The sequence below is a fragment of the Sciurus carolinensis genome (assembly GCF_902686445.1).
Source record: "Sciurus carolinensis chromosome 14 unlocalized genomic scaffold, mSciCar1.2 SUPER_6_x, whole genome shotgun sequence".
NCBI lineage: Eukaryota > Metazoa > Chordata > Mammalia > Rodentia > Sciuridae > Sciurus > Sciurus carolinensis.
Genome location: NW_025920104.1, coordinates 5,593,864 through 5,611,233, shown reverse-complemented (window position 1 = coordinate 5,611,233; position 17,370 = coordinate 5,593,864). Strand labels below are relative to the sequence as shown.

The 17,370-nt window shown below is 37.9% G+C and overlaps 1 pseudogene; it reads left to right on the top strand.

Moving 5' to 3' along the window:
* The first annotated feature begins 14,316 nt into the window (after positions 1–14,316).
* LOC124973161 (polycomb group RING finger protein 2-like) lies at positions 14,317–15,458 on the top strand (annotated as a pseudogene).
* The last annotated feature ends 1,912 nt before the right edge of the window (positions 15,459–17,370 follow it).

The window sequence follows — 17,370 nt, the reverse complement described above, 5'->3', positions numbered from 1 at the left end:
TTTCTCTTGGGACAGGGTCTCTCCTTTATCCCCCAGGCTGGTCTTGAACCTGTGATCTTACCTGCTCAGGGCTCAGTCATGTCCAAACAGAGTAAATGTAATTCCAGGTTCCCCACCAACACCCAGTTTGTGTCTCTCTTTTGTGTGACATTTTGTCAACCCAAGATTCCCCTTTTAGTTCTTCCTCATTGAAAGGTTATGGAAAAGAATATTCCTAAAGTACGGCTCCCCAAGAGAAATGGAGGGACAGTGTGACCAAGTTGACAAGGTATACTAGTCAACATGGTGCTAGTATTGTTTGCATTCACCTTGACCCTCATTTGTATCCCTGCTGCTTTAGGTATGATTGAAAGACTCAGCAACCTCAGGTGAGTTGGTGACAGCTTCATAGTGGCCATGTTTGACCATGACTTTCTCTTCACATGGCTTGTTCCTCAAGCCCCATCAATAACCCCTCCCTGGAATTTTGGATGGAAGCCTAATAGTCCCTTAAAATTTGCTTTACTGGTGGTCAGATCTACTCACCCCCTCAACAAGGTTTTCTGTTCTCCCACTTTTCCCAGGGCTTTACCATTTTCCTTCATTTATCATATTTTTACAAGCTATCCTCCTCCATCCATCTTGCCCTGCTCTGCCCTGTTGTGACCAGTGGAGTCTTACTGGAGCACTGACAGCTTATTTCAAGATAAGGACACAGAAATGATTTCAGAAGGCATAAGCATACATCACACATGACTGCATTTTCAGCCAGCTCTGCTGATGTACAATGGCCCAAAAATATCACAATGTTTCTGATCTAGTTCTATTTTCAGAGGAAGCATCGCCCCCAAGTGGACATTTCCATAAACCACTTCTTTTGCATTCTAACATCAGTTGACTGAAACAAGCTCTGAAATTCTGAAACCAAAGAGTCTTATCCTGGGAACCAGTGATTTCTTTAATGAGAATGTATGGTCTTTTATGAATCTTTTGATATCTAGTTTGGAAAACCACCAAAGGATACAGAAGAAAATAGGAGTCACTGAACATAGATGTTTTATTAATAGGAAAGTCAGAAAAAAGGCGCTCAAACCTTACAAACTGGAATTTATTGCTATATTTTAACATATCACTCTTTCTTAGAGAATGTGAGTAAATTTTTTCACTTAGAAATGGTAGAAAAATTGGGGCTGGGGAGATAACTCAATTGGTAGAGTGCTTGCCTTGCAAGCACAAGGCCCTGGGTTCAATCCCAGCACCAAAAAAAAAAAAAAAAAAAAAAAAGAAAGAAAAAAAAAAAAAGAAATGGTAGAAAAATCACCAGCTGAACAATAATTATGAAATATTTGAAAGGTGATGTTACATTCAGATCTTATAAAAAAGTTCATTTTTATCCCAAAGGGATACTCAGTTTTCATTAGTTAAAAATCCACAACTGATCAAGGAAAGAGAAAGACTTGCTTCAGTCACACCAGTGTCTGAGTCAAAGACCACTGCTAGAAATAAGATCACAAACCCACCTTCCCTTCCTCTCCCAGAAGACCTGAGGATAAGCTGAGGGTCCCATTCCCTGACTCCCAACTTTTAGATTTTCTGTGTCTCATGGCATGGGATGAAAATAGCCTCTTTAATCAGGCTGGGGAATTAGTTTTTCCTTCCTTTTTTCTCTCTAGAAAATTCTCTCTAGAAAATTACCAGAACAATTGAAGAGCAAGAGAAGGAAATAAATTAAGAATTCAAATTATCACTGCAGACAATATGATTCTTTACCTATATGATCCATAAAACTTCATGAAGCAAATGCTAGAGCTAATAAATCCAGAAAATGAGCAGTTCATAAAATTAACCTAAAAAATTAATGGCTTTCCCATATACTAAAAATTAATCTGAAATCAGAAACAATTTTATTCATAATAGCTTAAAAATAAACCCTAGACAAATAAATTTAACCACAGAGGTGAAAGACCTCTACAATAAAAACTAGACACTCAAGAAGAAAACCTCATAAGACAGGAAAATTTTGCATGCTCATGGATAGATGGAATTAATATTGTTAAAATGGTCAGATATACAAAAGCAATATACAGTTCAATGCAATCCCAATCAAAATACCAATGATAGTCTTCACAGAACTAAATTTATTTGAAGAATAAGAAGTTCATAATACTAGAAGTAATTCAAAGGCCAAAAAGCAATAATGGAGGTGTCACCAAACCTAACTTCAAATAACACTACAGGAGTAACAAAAACTGCATGGTAGTGACATAAACAAAACACATAGACCAATGGTAGAATCCAGAAGACAAAGAGAAGACAACCTTACACATCTACAGTTAGCCAGTCCTTCACAAAAGTGACAAAAACATTTGTTAGAGAAAACAGTCTTTTTAACAAATGGTGTTGTCAAAGGTAGTTATTTATATGTAGAAGGAAGAACCAAGACCCTTATCTCTCATCCTGTACAAAAGTCAACTCAAAATAGATCAAAGACCTAGAAATCTCACCAGAAATTAAGCAACTCAGGCCAGGAAATAATACCAAATAGTTAATACATTGGATTGCATCAAATTAAAAAGTCTTTTTACAGTAAAGGAAGCAATTAAAATTGTGAAGAAAAATCACAGAATGTGAAAATTCTCTGCTAGCTAGTCTTCTGAAGATGCATATCTAGAGTATATAAAGAATTAAAAAAAACTTTTTACATCAAAATATAAGTAACCACTAAGTTACCCAGCTACACCATTCCTCAGTATTTATCCTAAAGAATTAAATTTATACTATACTGAATACATGCATACTCATGTTTCTAGCAGCTCAATTTATAGTAGCCAAATGATGGAATAAGATTAGCTAACCATCAACAGATGAATTGATAAAGAAAATGTGATTTATATATACACAATGGAGTTTTATCCAGACATAAATAAGAATGAAATTATATCATTTGCAGGAAAATGGATGGAACCTAAGACCATGTTAGGCAATATAAGCCAGACTAAGAAGTTTAAGGGTGGCATATTTTTCCACAAATGTGGAAGAAAGAGAATAAAAAGTGGTGATCTAATGATAATCAAAGGGAAATTAGTAGAGGAAAGGGATCAGGAGATGGGAGGTAAGGAGGGAGGGAGAAGTGTAGGATTTCATGTCAGTCAATGTACAGAGAGAAAAGTCCTTTAAATTGAGCAAACTAGGACAAAACTTGCTCTGTTTGAATGGCTTATAGATGCTCTGCAACTCCTCTGTCCTTGAGGCCTGGCAACATTATCTTACTATAAGAACATTTGTTACTTGTGGACTCTGAGAAGCAAGCAAGTTATGTGATCTGCACATAAATAACTTGCACAAAGCTAACTGTTCTATGTAACCTAGGTAACTTGATGTGGTCCTGGAATAGGTAATAAAACTGAACTACTTTTCCACAAGAACCACTTCTTGCTCTTTGCCATTCCGTGTGCTTGCCTCTTTATTAATTTTCCCCTTAACCCTTATAAATGGACCCCAATTAACCTTAACAGCTGGGGTGCTGCACAGGTACCCTATGGATGTGTTGATGGGAGAAAGGGTTAGTTTACTGCCTTAAGCAGGCTTTGATGTGCCTCACTCATCAGCTGGTACTGATTCCACTGGTAGGCTATGGGGAATTCTGTCTGACACTTAACATTGATATTGGGCTGAACTGTCTTATTTGCTTTGTAAGGCTAAACATACTGTGAGTAATGCTGATCTTGGTGCTTTGTTGTCTGAAATAGATTCTTGCTGTCCATGGTATTGAAAGAGTGAGTCCTTATGACCCCAAAATTGGAAAACATAGGTAAAAAATTACTTGAGGAGCTGAGGGCTCCTATACCTGTGTTACATGCTTACTATTTGTGTCCAGATCCTATCTCAAAAATAGCCTTGACAGAACCACTAACTTCTCTGGTAGTCTCTAAGACAGAAGTTTCTTCTCAGTCATCTTCTTGCATTTCTACTTCTCCCACTCCTATCCCTCTCCCAGTCCAGTCTCAATTATCTGCAGGCAATCAACTGCAGAGGGAGAAATTTCTACCTTGGCTGTCTGCCTCATTAGATTAAATAATGCTAAAGTCAGAATATGAACAATTGCCTTTTGCTGTGTTTAAGAAATTAAGAAGGATGGTGTTAGAGAGTGGAATTAATAATAATTTTACTTAATATGATAGAGGGGCTGGGAATGGGTTATGCCTTAGTTCCAGTGATTGGAAAGCATTGCTGAAGATGGTTACTTCTCTGGTCAAAATAGTGTTTTACAAGAATACTCTGATTTAGCCTGTGTTCAAGCTGAGAATAATGCTCTAGGAAATGTTGATTATAATGAATTGTTTGGCCTGTGATGAAGAGGGACATTACAACAGCAATTCAGTTGCCTGCAGTCACCATTGCCCAGATAAGAATCTTAGTTTGTAAAGTATGGAGGGGGATCTCTGACACTCAGGATTCTTCCAAGTCCTTTGCTGTATTTTAACAAGCCTTGGGGGACTTTTATTAATTTTGTTAACCGATTGAATAAAGCTATTGAAAGACAAGTAGACAATTTGGAGGCTGTCAATATTCTGACCAAATAACTAGCTTATCAAAATGCCAAACAAGATTGTAAGGAAGTAATGAAATCTACCATAAAGTGGACACTACACTTTCTAATTTAAAGAAGGCATGTCAAAATGTTGGAACTGAAATTCCTAAAGTGGCTTTACTGACTGCTGCTCTAAAAACCCCTGATAAACTTTGTTGCAATTTTCAAAGGCCTGGCTGTCTTCAAAAGGACTGTAAAATAAAAAACAGGGTCACAAAATTGGCCAATCAGAAATGTCCAATCTGTCATAAGGATTTCATTTGGCTAATCAATGCAGATCTAAAAGAGTCATGTTGGGAAACCCAATTAAGGTGAATCCTGACCCAGGGCCCAAGAAGGAGGAAGGTTTTCATCTGCAGATGCAGATATCTCCTTCACAGATGTTTCCAATTCAAACAGAAGCATCTTCCACTAATCCTTCATGACACTAGAGGGAGCACAGAAAGAGATTTGATTACTACTGAGGATGCTTAAATACATCTCCCTTGGGAAGTTTGTAAAGTTGCTACTCAAATTTAGTTTTGCCCACTCTCACAGTGGTAAAGAAGGAAAATTTATAATTCCTGGAGTGCTTAATTCTGATTATAGTGGAATTATATGTGTTGAATTTTTGGTCTCACATGTCCTTAAAACTCCCAAAAGGATCCTTGGTAGCTCAATTAATTGTCACTCTTTATATTACTTGCCGAACAACACCCCTAATTGAAAGAAGGAATGCAGTACTTGGTTTCCACTATTATTGATCATTGTTACCTATTACTGAAAGTAGACCAAAATTAACCTGTTGTTTAAATGAACAGTCAATCACAGGGGTCTTGGACACCAGTGCTGATGTTACAGATACCTGTCTCAAAGTGGACAGCCAGTTTGGGGCCTTGGAGGAAATAATAAATAGGTGTCTAAAAGCTCTCTATGGTTGCAATGCTCCACCCCTTCCACACACAGCAAGTTATTACTCATATTCAACCGTACATTATGGCAATTCCCTTTCCTATTTGGGGCAGAGAAATCTTACACAAATTATAAATATCTATGGAGTCACTGCTCTTTTTATAGGGGCCTCTGTGGAATTGACCTCCTTACCATTAAAATGGAAGGGCACGACTCATGTCTGGGTAGAACAATGGCCATTGTCTAGGGAGAAGGTGGCAGCTGCAGAGGCCCTCATTCAAGACATCAGGAGGAAATAAAAAATTCTTAGAAGTAAACTGAAACAAAGACACATCATATCAAAATCTCTGGGACACTATGAAAGCAGTACTTAGAGGAAGATTTATTTCATGGGGCCCATTCAAAAAAAGAAGTAGAAATCAACAAATACATGACTTAACACTACAGCTCAAAGCACTAGAAAAAGAAGAGCAGACCAATACCAAAAGTAGTAGAAGACAGGAAATAGTTAAAATCAGAGCCGAAATCAATGAAATCGAAACAAAAGAAACAATTGGAAAAATTAACAAAATAAATAGTTGGTTCTTTGAAAAAATAATAAATTGATAAACCCTTAGCCACACTAACAGAGAAAGAGGGAGAAAACTCAAATTACTAAAATTCGGAATGAACAAGGAAACATCACAACAGACACGAGTGAAATAAAAAACATAAGTTAGAAGCTATTTCAAAATCTATACTCCAACAAAACAGAAAACCTCGAAGACATCACAAATTTCTAGAGACATATGAATTACCTAACTGAACGAGGAGGACATACACAACTTAATAAACCAATTTCAAGCAATGAAATAGAAGAGGTCATCAAAAGCCTACCAACAAAGAAAAAGTCCAGGACCAGATGGGTTCTCAGCCGAGTTCTACAAAACCTTTAAAGAAGAGCTCATTCCAATACTCCTCAAACTATTCCATGAAATAGAAGAGGAGGAACCCTCCCAAATCATTCTATGATGCCAATATCACCCTGATACCTAAACCAGACAGAGACACATCGAGGAAAGAAAATTTCAGACCAATATCCTTAATGAACATCGACGCAAAAATTCTCAAACAAAATTTTAGCAAATCGCATACAAATATATATTAAAAAGATAGTGCACCACGATCAAGTGGGTTTTATCCCAGGGATGCAAGGTTGGTTCAACATTCGGAAATCAATAAATGTCATTCACTATATCAACAGACTTAAAGTTAAGAATCACATGATTATTTCAATAGATGCAGAAAAAGCATTCGATAAAATACAGCATCCCTTCATGCTCAAAAAACTAGAAAAAATTGGGGGTAGGGGGAACATTCTTAACATTATAAAGGCAATCTTACACTAAGCCCATGGCTAATATCATTCTAAATGGTGAAAAACTGAAAGCGTTCCCCCTAAAAACTGGAACAAGGCAGGGATGCCCTCTTTCACCACTTCTATTCAACATCGTCCTTGAGACTCTAGCCAGAGCAATCAGACAAACCAAAGAAATTAAGGGATACGAATAGGAAAAGAAGAACTACAAACTATCCCTGTTCGCTGATGACATGATTATATATTTAGAGGAACCTGGAAATTCCACCAGAAAACTTTTAGAACTCATAAGTGAATCAGTAAAGTAGCAGGTTACATGATCAATGCTCATAAATCCAATGCATTTTTATACATAAGTAATGAATCTTCAGAAAGAGAAATTAGGAAACTACCCCATTCACAATAGCATCAAAAAAAATAAAATACTTGGGAATCAATCTCACAAAAGAGGTGAAAGACCTCTACAATGAGAACTACAGAACACTAAAGAAAGAATTAAAGAGCACCTTAGAAGATGGAAAGATCTCCCATGTTCCTGGATAGGCAGAATTATATCATCAAAATGGCTATACTACCTAAAGTGCTATACAGATTCAATGCAATTCCAATTAAAATCCCAACAATGTACCTTGCAGAAATAGAGCAAGCAATTATGAAATTCATATGGAAGAATAAAAAACCTAGAATAGCTAAAGCAATCCTCAGTAGCAAGAGCGAAGCAGGGGGTATTGCAATACCAGATCTTCAACTCTACTACAAAGCAATGTAACAAAAACGGCATGGTATTGGTACCAAAATAGACAGGTAGATCAATGGTACAGAATAGAGGACATGGACACAAACCCAAATAAATACAATTTTCTCATACTAGACAAAGTTCCAAAAATATGCAATGGAGAAAAGATAGACTCTTCAACAAATGGTGCTGGGAAACCTGGAAACCATATGCAATAGAATGAAATTAAACCCCTACCTCTCACCCTACACAAAACTCAACTCAAAATGGATCAAGACCTCAGAATCAGACCAGAGACCCTGCATCTATAGAAGAAAAAGTAGGTCCAAATCTTCAACTTGTTGGCTTAGGAATCAGACTTCCTTAACAGGACTCCCATAGCACAAGAAATAAAAGCAAGAATCAACAACTGGGATAGATTCAACTAAAAAGCTTTCTCTCAGCAAAGGAAACTATCAGAAATGTGAAGAGAGAGCCTACAGAGTGGAGAATATCTTTGCCAACCTTACATCAGATAGAGCGCTAATTTCCAGAATCTATAAAGAACTCAAAAAACTCTACATGAAGAATACAAATAATCCAATCACAAGTGGGCTAAGGAAATGAAAGACACTTCACAGAAGAAGATGTACAAGTAATCAACAGATATATGAAAAAAATGTTCAACATCCCTAGTAATAAGGGAAATGCAAATCAAAACTATCCTAAGATTTCATCTCACCCCAATTAGAATGGCGATTATCAAGAATACAAGCAACAATAGGTGTTGGCGAGGATGTGGTGAAAAAGGAACACTCATGCATTGCTGGTGGGGTTGCAAATTAGTACAGCCACTCTGGAAAGCAGTGCGGAGATTCCTCAGAAAGCTTGGAATGGAAACACCATTTGACCCAGCTATCCCACTCCTTGGCCTATACCCAAAGGACTTAAAATCAGCATACTACAGAGATACAGCCATATCAATGTTCATTGCTGCTCAATTCACCATAGTCAGATTGTGGAACCAACCTAGATGCCCTTCAGTTGATGAATGGATAAGAAACTGTGGCATATATATACAATGGAATATTACTCCACAATGAAGAATGATAAAATTATGGCATTTGTAGGCAAATGGATGAAATTGGAGAATATCATGCTAAGTGAGATAAGCCAATCTCAAAAAACTAAAGGACGAATGATCTCACTGATAAGCGGATGAGGACATATAATGGGGGGTGGGAGGGGTTAGCATTAGGTTTAGGGTTAGGTTTAGGGTTAGGGATAAGGAGAGCGGTAAGTATGAAGGAAAGAAGCACTTTATAGAGGAAAGAGAGGGGTGGGAGGGGTGGGGGGGAGGAAAAATAATAAATATCATTTGCCCTATGTAACGTATGATTACACAAATGGTATGCCTTGACTCTATGTACAAATAGAGAAACAACATGTATCCCATTTGTATACATAATAAAAAAGAAAAAGAATACTTATATTGGGATATATTGAACCTCCTACCTGCCCATGAAATACACCTATTTTTTATCATAAAGAAACATGAGGGAAATGGGAGAGTATTAAAATTTTAAATAAATTGATAAATGTATGGTCCATTTAATGTGGATTGCTAACCCTAATATAATTCCTCAGGATCTTTCCTTATATGTAATATACCTAAAAAACTGTATCTTTTACTATTGCTCTTTTTCCTGATGATTGAGAAAAATTGCCTTCACAGTTTCTGTTTTCAGTCATCATAAGCCTGCTGATAGATAAAAGTGGAAAGTTCTTCCTCACCATATGTTAAATAGCCCCACATTTAGTAAATAAGGCTCTTCAGCCTTCCTGATGATTACTTCTACATATTCTTGTTATCATTATATGGATAATATTTTGATTGCTGGTCAATACTTAAGATACTTTAATTAAATTATAACATTCTATTACAGTCTGGCCTCCATGTGGCCACAGAAAAAAATTCAACAACTCCCGATTAACTGTTTATGACATAAGATACTCCAACTGTTTTTCCATTCCTCATACTCCAAAACTGACTCTTCCTTCCAAATTTTCCTTAGTTCATTTACAACAATTTTTAGACATTTTATTTGGGCTTAATGATATATTTATTTAACTACTGATATGTTGTTGCCCTTTTCCTCAGTTGTTAAAAAAATCAACATAATCCACCTGTTTTTTCCACTTAATTCTGCACTGACTGCAGCTCTTCACTGCACTAGTGAGAAATTATCTACAGTTCTTATAGACAGACTCCCATTACTCAATGTTCCTTTATCTCTAATAATCTTTACAGGAAAGCCTTATGCCTTTGCTGCAGTTGTTGCCAGTTATAATCAAAACTCATATATAATAGAATGGTTATATTCTCCTCATTTTTCTGGAAAAAGTCTTCTCCCTTATGCTGACATGTATGTTCATTTGTTCTCAGATGATCACAATCGTATTTATGTCTTATAGTATTGAATATTTATGTACTTTATCTTATTTATGGAAAGACTTTACATTTAAACTATTTGCAATTTTCTTCATATTATCTAACTGTCTTAACTGAATTTTTTTTAGCGTCCATTGCTTTACATACACCTGCAGATGAATGTCTTTCCTTCTTGGGTCAAGTCTCTCATGCTCCTTTTTCTATAATCTTCTCCATTCTGTTTCCCAGTGGGATTACTGTCTATACAGACAGAGGAAAACAATGGGGTGTGGTATCTATATTCACTGATAAAAATAGACTGATTATTACTCATTGTCCTCAAGCTTCTCCTCACTAAGCAGAATTAACTGCAATTATTTTGGCTCTTCATATGTTTCCCACTGCCTTAAACATCATTACAGAGTCTCAGTATATAGTCAAAATGATGCCTCATATTTCCTGGTATTTTGTCACCTCGTTTGGACTCTAATTTGTTATCCCTGTTTATCACTCTTCAATCTCTTTTACAGGATTATTCAGCTCCATATTTCTGGCTCACATATGTAGCCACACTAAGATTCCTGGACCACTCACTGAAGAAAATGCTCATGTTGTTGCTGCTATAAAATCATTTTATCCTCTTTTCAGATGCTGTGAAATCACACAATTTTTTTCATCAAAATACTTACTACTTAATAAAGACCTTTTTGATTTCCTCTCAAGAGGCCTATTTTATTGTTAATAATTGCTCTCATTGGACACTCTTTATTCCCCTGCTTGGAAAACTGTAAACCCTTGAGGTTTACATTCTAATGCTCTTTGGCAGATGAATGTAACTCATTTTTCTTCTTTCCACCCCTAATCCTTTTCATGTGTTACCATAGATATATTCTCAGGTCTTATATGGACCAATGCACATTGATTCAAAGTAGGTTTCAGACTGTATCTCTCATGTGCTCGTTTGCATTTCTACCATGGGTAAACCTCATCATTTAAAACCTGACAATGCACCAGCATATACTTCTAGTGCCTTTGCTCAGTTTTGTAATCAGTGGAATATAGTTGTAACCCATAGAAGTCCTCAATCTTACTGGACAGACCTTAGTTGAATGTACACATCAAATGCTTAAAATGTGCCTTTTAAAACAAAAACTTCACAATCCAATTCCCAAATTTTATTTGACCTTGGATAATTATAACCCTGATTCAAAGAAGGAACCTCCAAAAAGAAAAAGATATTCAAGAGACCATTTGTCTTTGAATCATCTAGTGACTTGGGGGGATATAAAGAATTTAACAACATCTACTCAACAACTTATCATCTAAATGTGTTCAGAATATACCCTGGAAAACTTGGTTGTAGCTGTTTGCCAAACTTACCCAAAATTCTACAAATAAGCTGACTATAATTGTGCTATTTCTCTGTCACTGTATCCCTGTTGGGGGTGCCTTCATATTTAGCTGAAATTGGTAATTCTTCTGAAGTTTTTATCATCAAGCTATTCTTGATAATAGGGCTGCTATGGATTATTTATTGTTGCATAATATAGGGTGCCAAAATTTTAACAATAAGTGTTTCCAATTTAGCTGATAATAGTAAACCCATTCAAATGGAATTGGATTATCTTGAAGAGATTGTAAAGAAAGTTATGAGATGATGGTGGTTGAGATTTATTAGATTGGTTAACCTCATGGATGCCAAATTTTACATGGATCATCAGCATTTCACTGGAGGATATTTACTGATATTTGCCTTATTATGCTGTGCTTATGTTTGCCAATGTTTGCCTTGCTTTATTCCTCAACCATTTTTAAACAGAAGAACAGTCATGTCTATTCAAAAGGCCATACACAACAAAAAAGGGGAGTTGCAGGAATTTTATGTCAGTCAATGTACAGAGGAGCAAAAGTCTTTTGAGTTGAGCAAACTCCTTAAGACAAAAGGCACTCTGAATGACTTAGAAATGCTCTGCAACTCCTCTGTCCTTGAAGCCTGGAGACATTGTCTTATTACAAAACCTTTGGTATTAGTGGACTCTGAGAAGCAAGTAATTTCTGTAATCTGCTCAGTTGCTAATCTAGCTGTGCTATGTAACCTAGTGTAAGTTGATAAGACCTTGGAATAGATAATAAGAGTGGACTGACTTTTCAACAAAAACCACTTCTTGTTCTTCACCATCCTGTGTACTTGTCTCTTTATTAGCTCTCCCCTTAACCCTTATTGCTGGGCTCCAGTTAACCTTTACTTACAAGTGTTGGAAGTGATATTCTCCAATTATGTTATTAGATTGTGTGAGCATATGAGTATATACCAATAAAAATATGGAAAAGAGGGGGAAAATAAGTAGTCTAATTAAAAATGTGCAAGCAATTTGAAAAAATATTTCTTCAAAGACAATAGCTGTGGCCAAAAAGCACCTGTTACCTATATACTTGCTGGTGGGAAAGATGGTAAACATGATTAGTTATTAAGGAAATACAAAATAAATCCACCACAAGAAATAACTCCATAACCACTAGAATTGGTATGACTAAAAGAATGGATTGTAAACAAGTTACCATATGACCCAGAAACTCTATTTCTTGTACATATACAAAATTAAATCAAAAACACTTGTACACACACACAAAACCCACTAAAACTTAAGGATGAATAATCATAGCATGTTTATAGACAATAGCCTCAAATTGGAAACAACACAAGTAAACACCACACCAGTTAATAAATGGAATAAATGAATTTGGTTGTATTTGTAGGAAATAGTATTCAGTCAAAAAAGTCATGATTCACACTGTGAAATGAAAAATCTTCAAAAAAATCCCATTCGTGAAAGAAGTTGGTCATAAAGACTTCACACCTGCATATAATGACTTACATAAATGTTCAGAATTGGCAAATCCATTACACATGCAACACAAAGTAGCAAATACCAAAGGATGGAGGTAAGAAGGGGTTGGAAGATATAACATTTCTTACTGAGGTGATAAAAATATTCTGGAATTAAGAGTTGAGAGTTAGTTTCCTCTTTCTCCTTACCATCCCATGCTGCTCTCACAAACTCTTTTCTTAGCATAGATTTCTCCCACCCCTGGCCCACTAAGTGATATGGCTTTGGTCCTTCTTCCTTCCCTCCCTCCCATCTCCTCCCCTCCCTGAGACCTACAGTGCGGGGGCCAGCCCTAGCAGGAGCCATGGGTTCCACACAGGTAAATGGGGTGCGGGGATACAGCATTGGCAATGGATGAAGAATGAAAGACACAGACTCTAGTTCTGATGCAATCAATCCCACTTATTCTGGGGAAGGCTGTGTTTATATACATTTTTCTTCAGGCTATAATGGCAGTCTTGTGGTTATATTAAAGAAGTTTCCAAAGCATAGGCAGAAATTGTTTTTAACAAGGCACAGAAAGATTATGAGGAAAACAGTAACCTTACAGATTATACTTACCTAATCACAATTGTTTTAAGAATATCTAACTACGTCAATGAGCTAATACAATATTTATTTCCTTAATATCTAAACTCTATGTGACCTAATACTATTCTTATTATTCTTGTGGTAAAAGTGATAGACAAGTAATCTCATGTGACCATCTCTATGAGGTCCATCTGGTTAATATCTAAATTGCTGAGTTAAGGGCTACAGGAGGGCAGCAGTCGCAGTGGTTCTCGTGGCCAAGTTTTTTTACTGAATAAATTACCTTGTCTTATGTAGCTCTTTTTTTTCCAGAACAGGGCATTGTGCAACCAACGTTTGTTATAGTGGTGACCTATTCTTTGTAGGAAGGAAGGAATGTTGTGAAAACTTATTTCTTTTACCTTACTACCACACACAAACAAAACCATCATTAGAATTTAACCAGCCTGTTGGAGACAAAGGCAGATCTATAACTATTTTCTCCAGAGGCTTTCAGGGACTCATTGCACGGTTGTAAAATTATTTTTAACTTTGTTAATGGTAAAGACCCACTGTTTTTCAGATTGTAGGTAATGTTTTCTGGAATTTTTGTTGTATTCCCCTCATCCCCTTAAGTAATCCGTTCAGACTAAATGAGTAATATATTATCAGAAAAACACATCAGAAAAAACACCATGCTCCAGAGCAAAACATTCAGGAATTCCTTTTAGGATGAGCCTTTGCAATCGTCCTCCAGAGGATCTTTGTCAAGCACTGGATGGAATTCCAGATGCCCCCACAACTACAGAAACCCAAACCTGGGTACCTAGTAAACACTGAGAGCATCAGAGAGAACCAGTCACATGAATACACCCAATCCTACCTTAAAAAGTGAAGGTCCCCGGTTCTCCCAGTCCCAATCCTGACATCATACTTCTTACATGACACACCACATGGATCAAAATGAGGGAGCTGAAACCTAACCTCATGTGTGCCCTCTGTGTGGGGTATTTCATCCATGTGACCACCATCATGGAGTACTTGCATTTCTTCTGCAAAATATTCATCCATTGCTACATGCAGACCAACAAATACTGCCCCATGTGACATGCACAGTTCCATAAATCCTGACTTCCTGCTTAGTATCAGATGGAAAAAAAAGTCTTCAAGACTTTGTCTATAAATTGGTCCCTGGAATTTTTAATGGTGAGATGAAATGGTGATGGGATTTCTTGTTTTTTTTGTTTGTTTGTTTGGTTTTTTTGTTTTTTTTTTTTTTGTTTGTTTTTTTGGTGCTGGGGATTGAACCCAGGGTCTTGTGCAAGCACTCTACCAACTGAGCTATCTCCCCAGCCTGGTGATGGAATTTCTACACAGTTCACCTTCTCATAGAGGTCCCCAATGGCTCCAGTGAGGCCATAGACAAGGTCTTAAAGAAGAAGGCAAAACTGAGCAAAGATTAGATTATCAGTCTCTTCATGGATTGCTACAAAGATGTAAGAAAGAAGAAGAGCACCCTGTGGAATGGAGATGGGGACAAGGAGAATACAGGGATGTCCTTCCTTTGATGACCAGCTGCCATGACTATTATGCACATCGCCAAGTTCATTTGCAAGAAAATGGATGTACCCAGAAAATACAAGTTTGAGGTTCTTTAAGAGGACAAGCACCTGAAGGAATACTACACCCTCACAGACACTGCCTACATCTATCACTGGAAACTGATTGGCTCTCTCCCTCTGAAGCACCATGTCATTCTGGACAACTCATCATGCCCAAAGTGCCTACTCCTTCCAAGGGCATCAGCATCAGTGGGGCATCAGAGTGCAAGTTAGTCAGCAAGAAGGCTCCTAGATCTGCCACACTGCCAACCACTTTCTCCTCCCTATGCAGCCCTGCCACTCCTTCTCATGGCTCTCCCAGTTCCCCCAACTCCCACTCCTGCAGCCCACCCTACCTCCCTCACTCCCTCTTCAACAGCCAGTGGGGCTATCAGAGCTGTCAACTGGGGTAACTCAAACTGCCTGTACATACCCTCATCCACCAGCTGGGGGTGGAGAATGAGTGTCAATGGAGCTCCTGTGCTTCCCAACTGAAAGAAAGTGATCATTTCCCTTTTTGCAGCCACCTCTCCACTCCTTTCACTTTCTATGAGTTCTTTATTTTCACCTGTTCTGGCATCCACATCTCCTCCCACCATAGAGGTGAGAAGTGGGCTTCATAAATAAATCTATATATGTGTACATAGGAAAAACCAAAGATACATACTTGTTTTCTATGGACTAACCAGATTGATTTAAATGACATAGGGGTGGGGAAAACTCACTGTGTGTTGTTCTTTTTTAGGGTGTCTTGTGTAATTTGCTCTGCTCTTTGGGTGTTACCTGGAGGTGAACTCAAGGGGCCACATGGAGACTGGGTAAAACCCTACCCCATTTCTCCATGTGCTTCTCAAGGAAGATGGGATGTTGGGGGACCCCACCAGCCCCCAAAGCTTTAGACATAGCTCTACCTGGCTGTGTACTGGGTCCACCATTTTTCCTACCCATCTTTGCTGTTGTCCTGCCCCTACCCAGCCCCCATTGCAATGTTCAGGGAATTTTGAAAACACTGACTTTCAAAAGTACAGTTTGTGCCCTGGATTTGAGGAGCAAGTGGGCATCACAGGAGGCATCTCACTCACCTTCACATACAGTGCAAAAGGCTAGAAAGTTCTGGGGGCTGGGGAGATAACTCAGTCAGTAGAGTGCTTGCATTGCAAGCACAAGGCCCTGGGTTCAATCCCCAGCACTCAAAAAAAAAAAAAAAAAAGACTAGACAGTTCTGCTGCCTTTTTCCTGTCTGTGTGACCTTTGTCTCATTTATCTTGTGGAAAAGATTTAGGCACAGGGGATTCCAGTCCTGGAAAGTCCATATGAGCCTTTAGTAATGTGAGGTGATTCACCCACTCCTGCCCCTACCCTTTTCCAGGACCTTTACTAGCAAGAATGCTGGTGGGTGAAGCCTTACTTAGGAACTCAGAGTGGAGAGACAATGATGAGGTTGCCCTCAAACAAGCACATACCCCAGGTTCTGCCAAAGGCAAACAGTCCCCTGAGTGCCCTCTCCCCCATGCAGCTGAGGTAAAGTCAGGACAGTGACAGAGGCATCTAGAAGCACAAGAATCCTATCCTCAACCTGAGAGGTTAATAGAGCACCTCTCAGGGGCAGGCCTGAGCAGATCCCTGCCTACCTGCTTTTCCTCAAATGTACATAGATTTGTGAGGAGACCAAACTGTCACAATTATGTGCATGGGGTTGGGAGCTCCCAAGGCTTTGTCTGTTTGTGCCTTGCCCTTTTTGAGGTCCTCTGTACCCTCCTCCTGCACTGGAATATTTGCACCTCTTGACTTTGTCATAAATGCTCCATCCTCAAAAGAATTAATAATTATGCAACATGGTGAATATATTAAAGACATTCATAAATATATTTTAAAATGTTAAAATTTATATTATGTGAATCATCCCAATAAAAACATAAAATATGATTCCATAAACCATTAGGGCAGGAACTCAAGTCCCTGGATTGTGCACTCTTAGGTTTTGAGCACCAGGGCACAACCTTTTTTGAAACTTCTACACATATCATGGTGTATGGAACAGCAGTTTTCAGGCTGTGCCTCAACTCAATTACTCCATCTTGTAGAAAAGTAATTTGCCATAGCTACTCCATTTTCAGTAAAAGTGCCAAGATAGAATGGTTCCACACCTTGCCTGTTCCATTAAATCACCACCATGTGCCTGAAATCATCAGATACAATGGATAAATAACTTACATGCATTGACTTACCAAAATAAATCAAGTAGTACCTGAACACATGTGGACATTCCAAATCATATCAGAAACACCAGACACAGAATCTTATCAACCTCACCACATGCAACCCCCTCACCTAACACTCATAAAAGGAAACCCCTGAGAATGGACAGGCCAGCACCCTGAACTCATTACCCAATCACTCACCATGA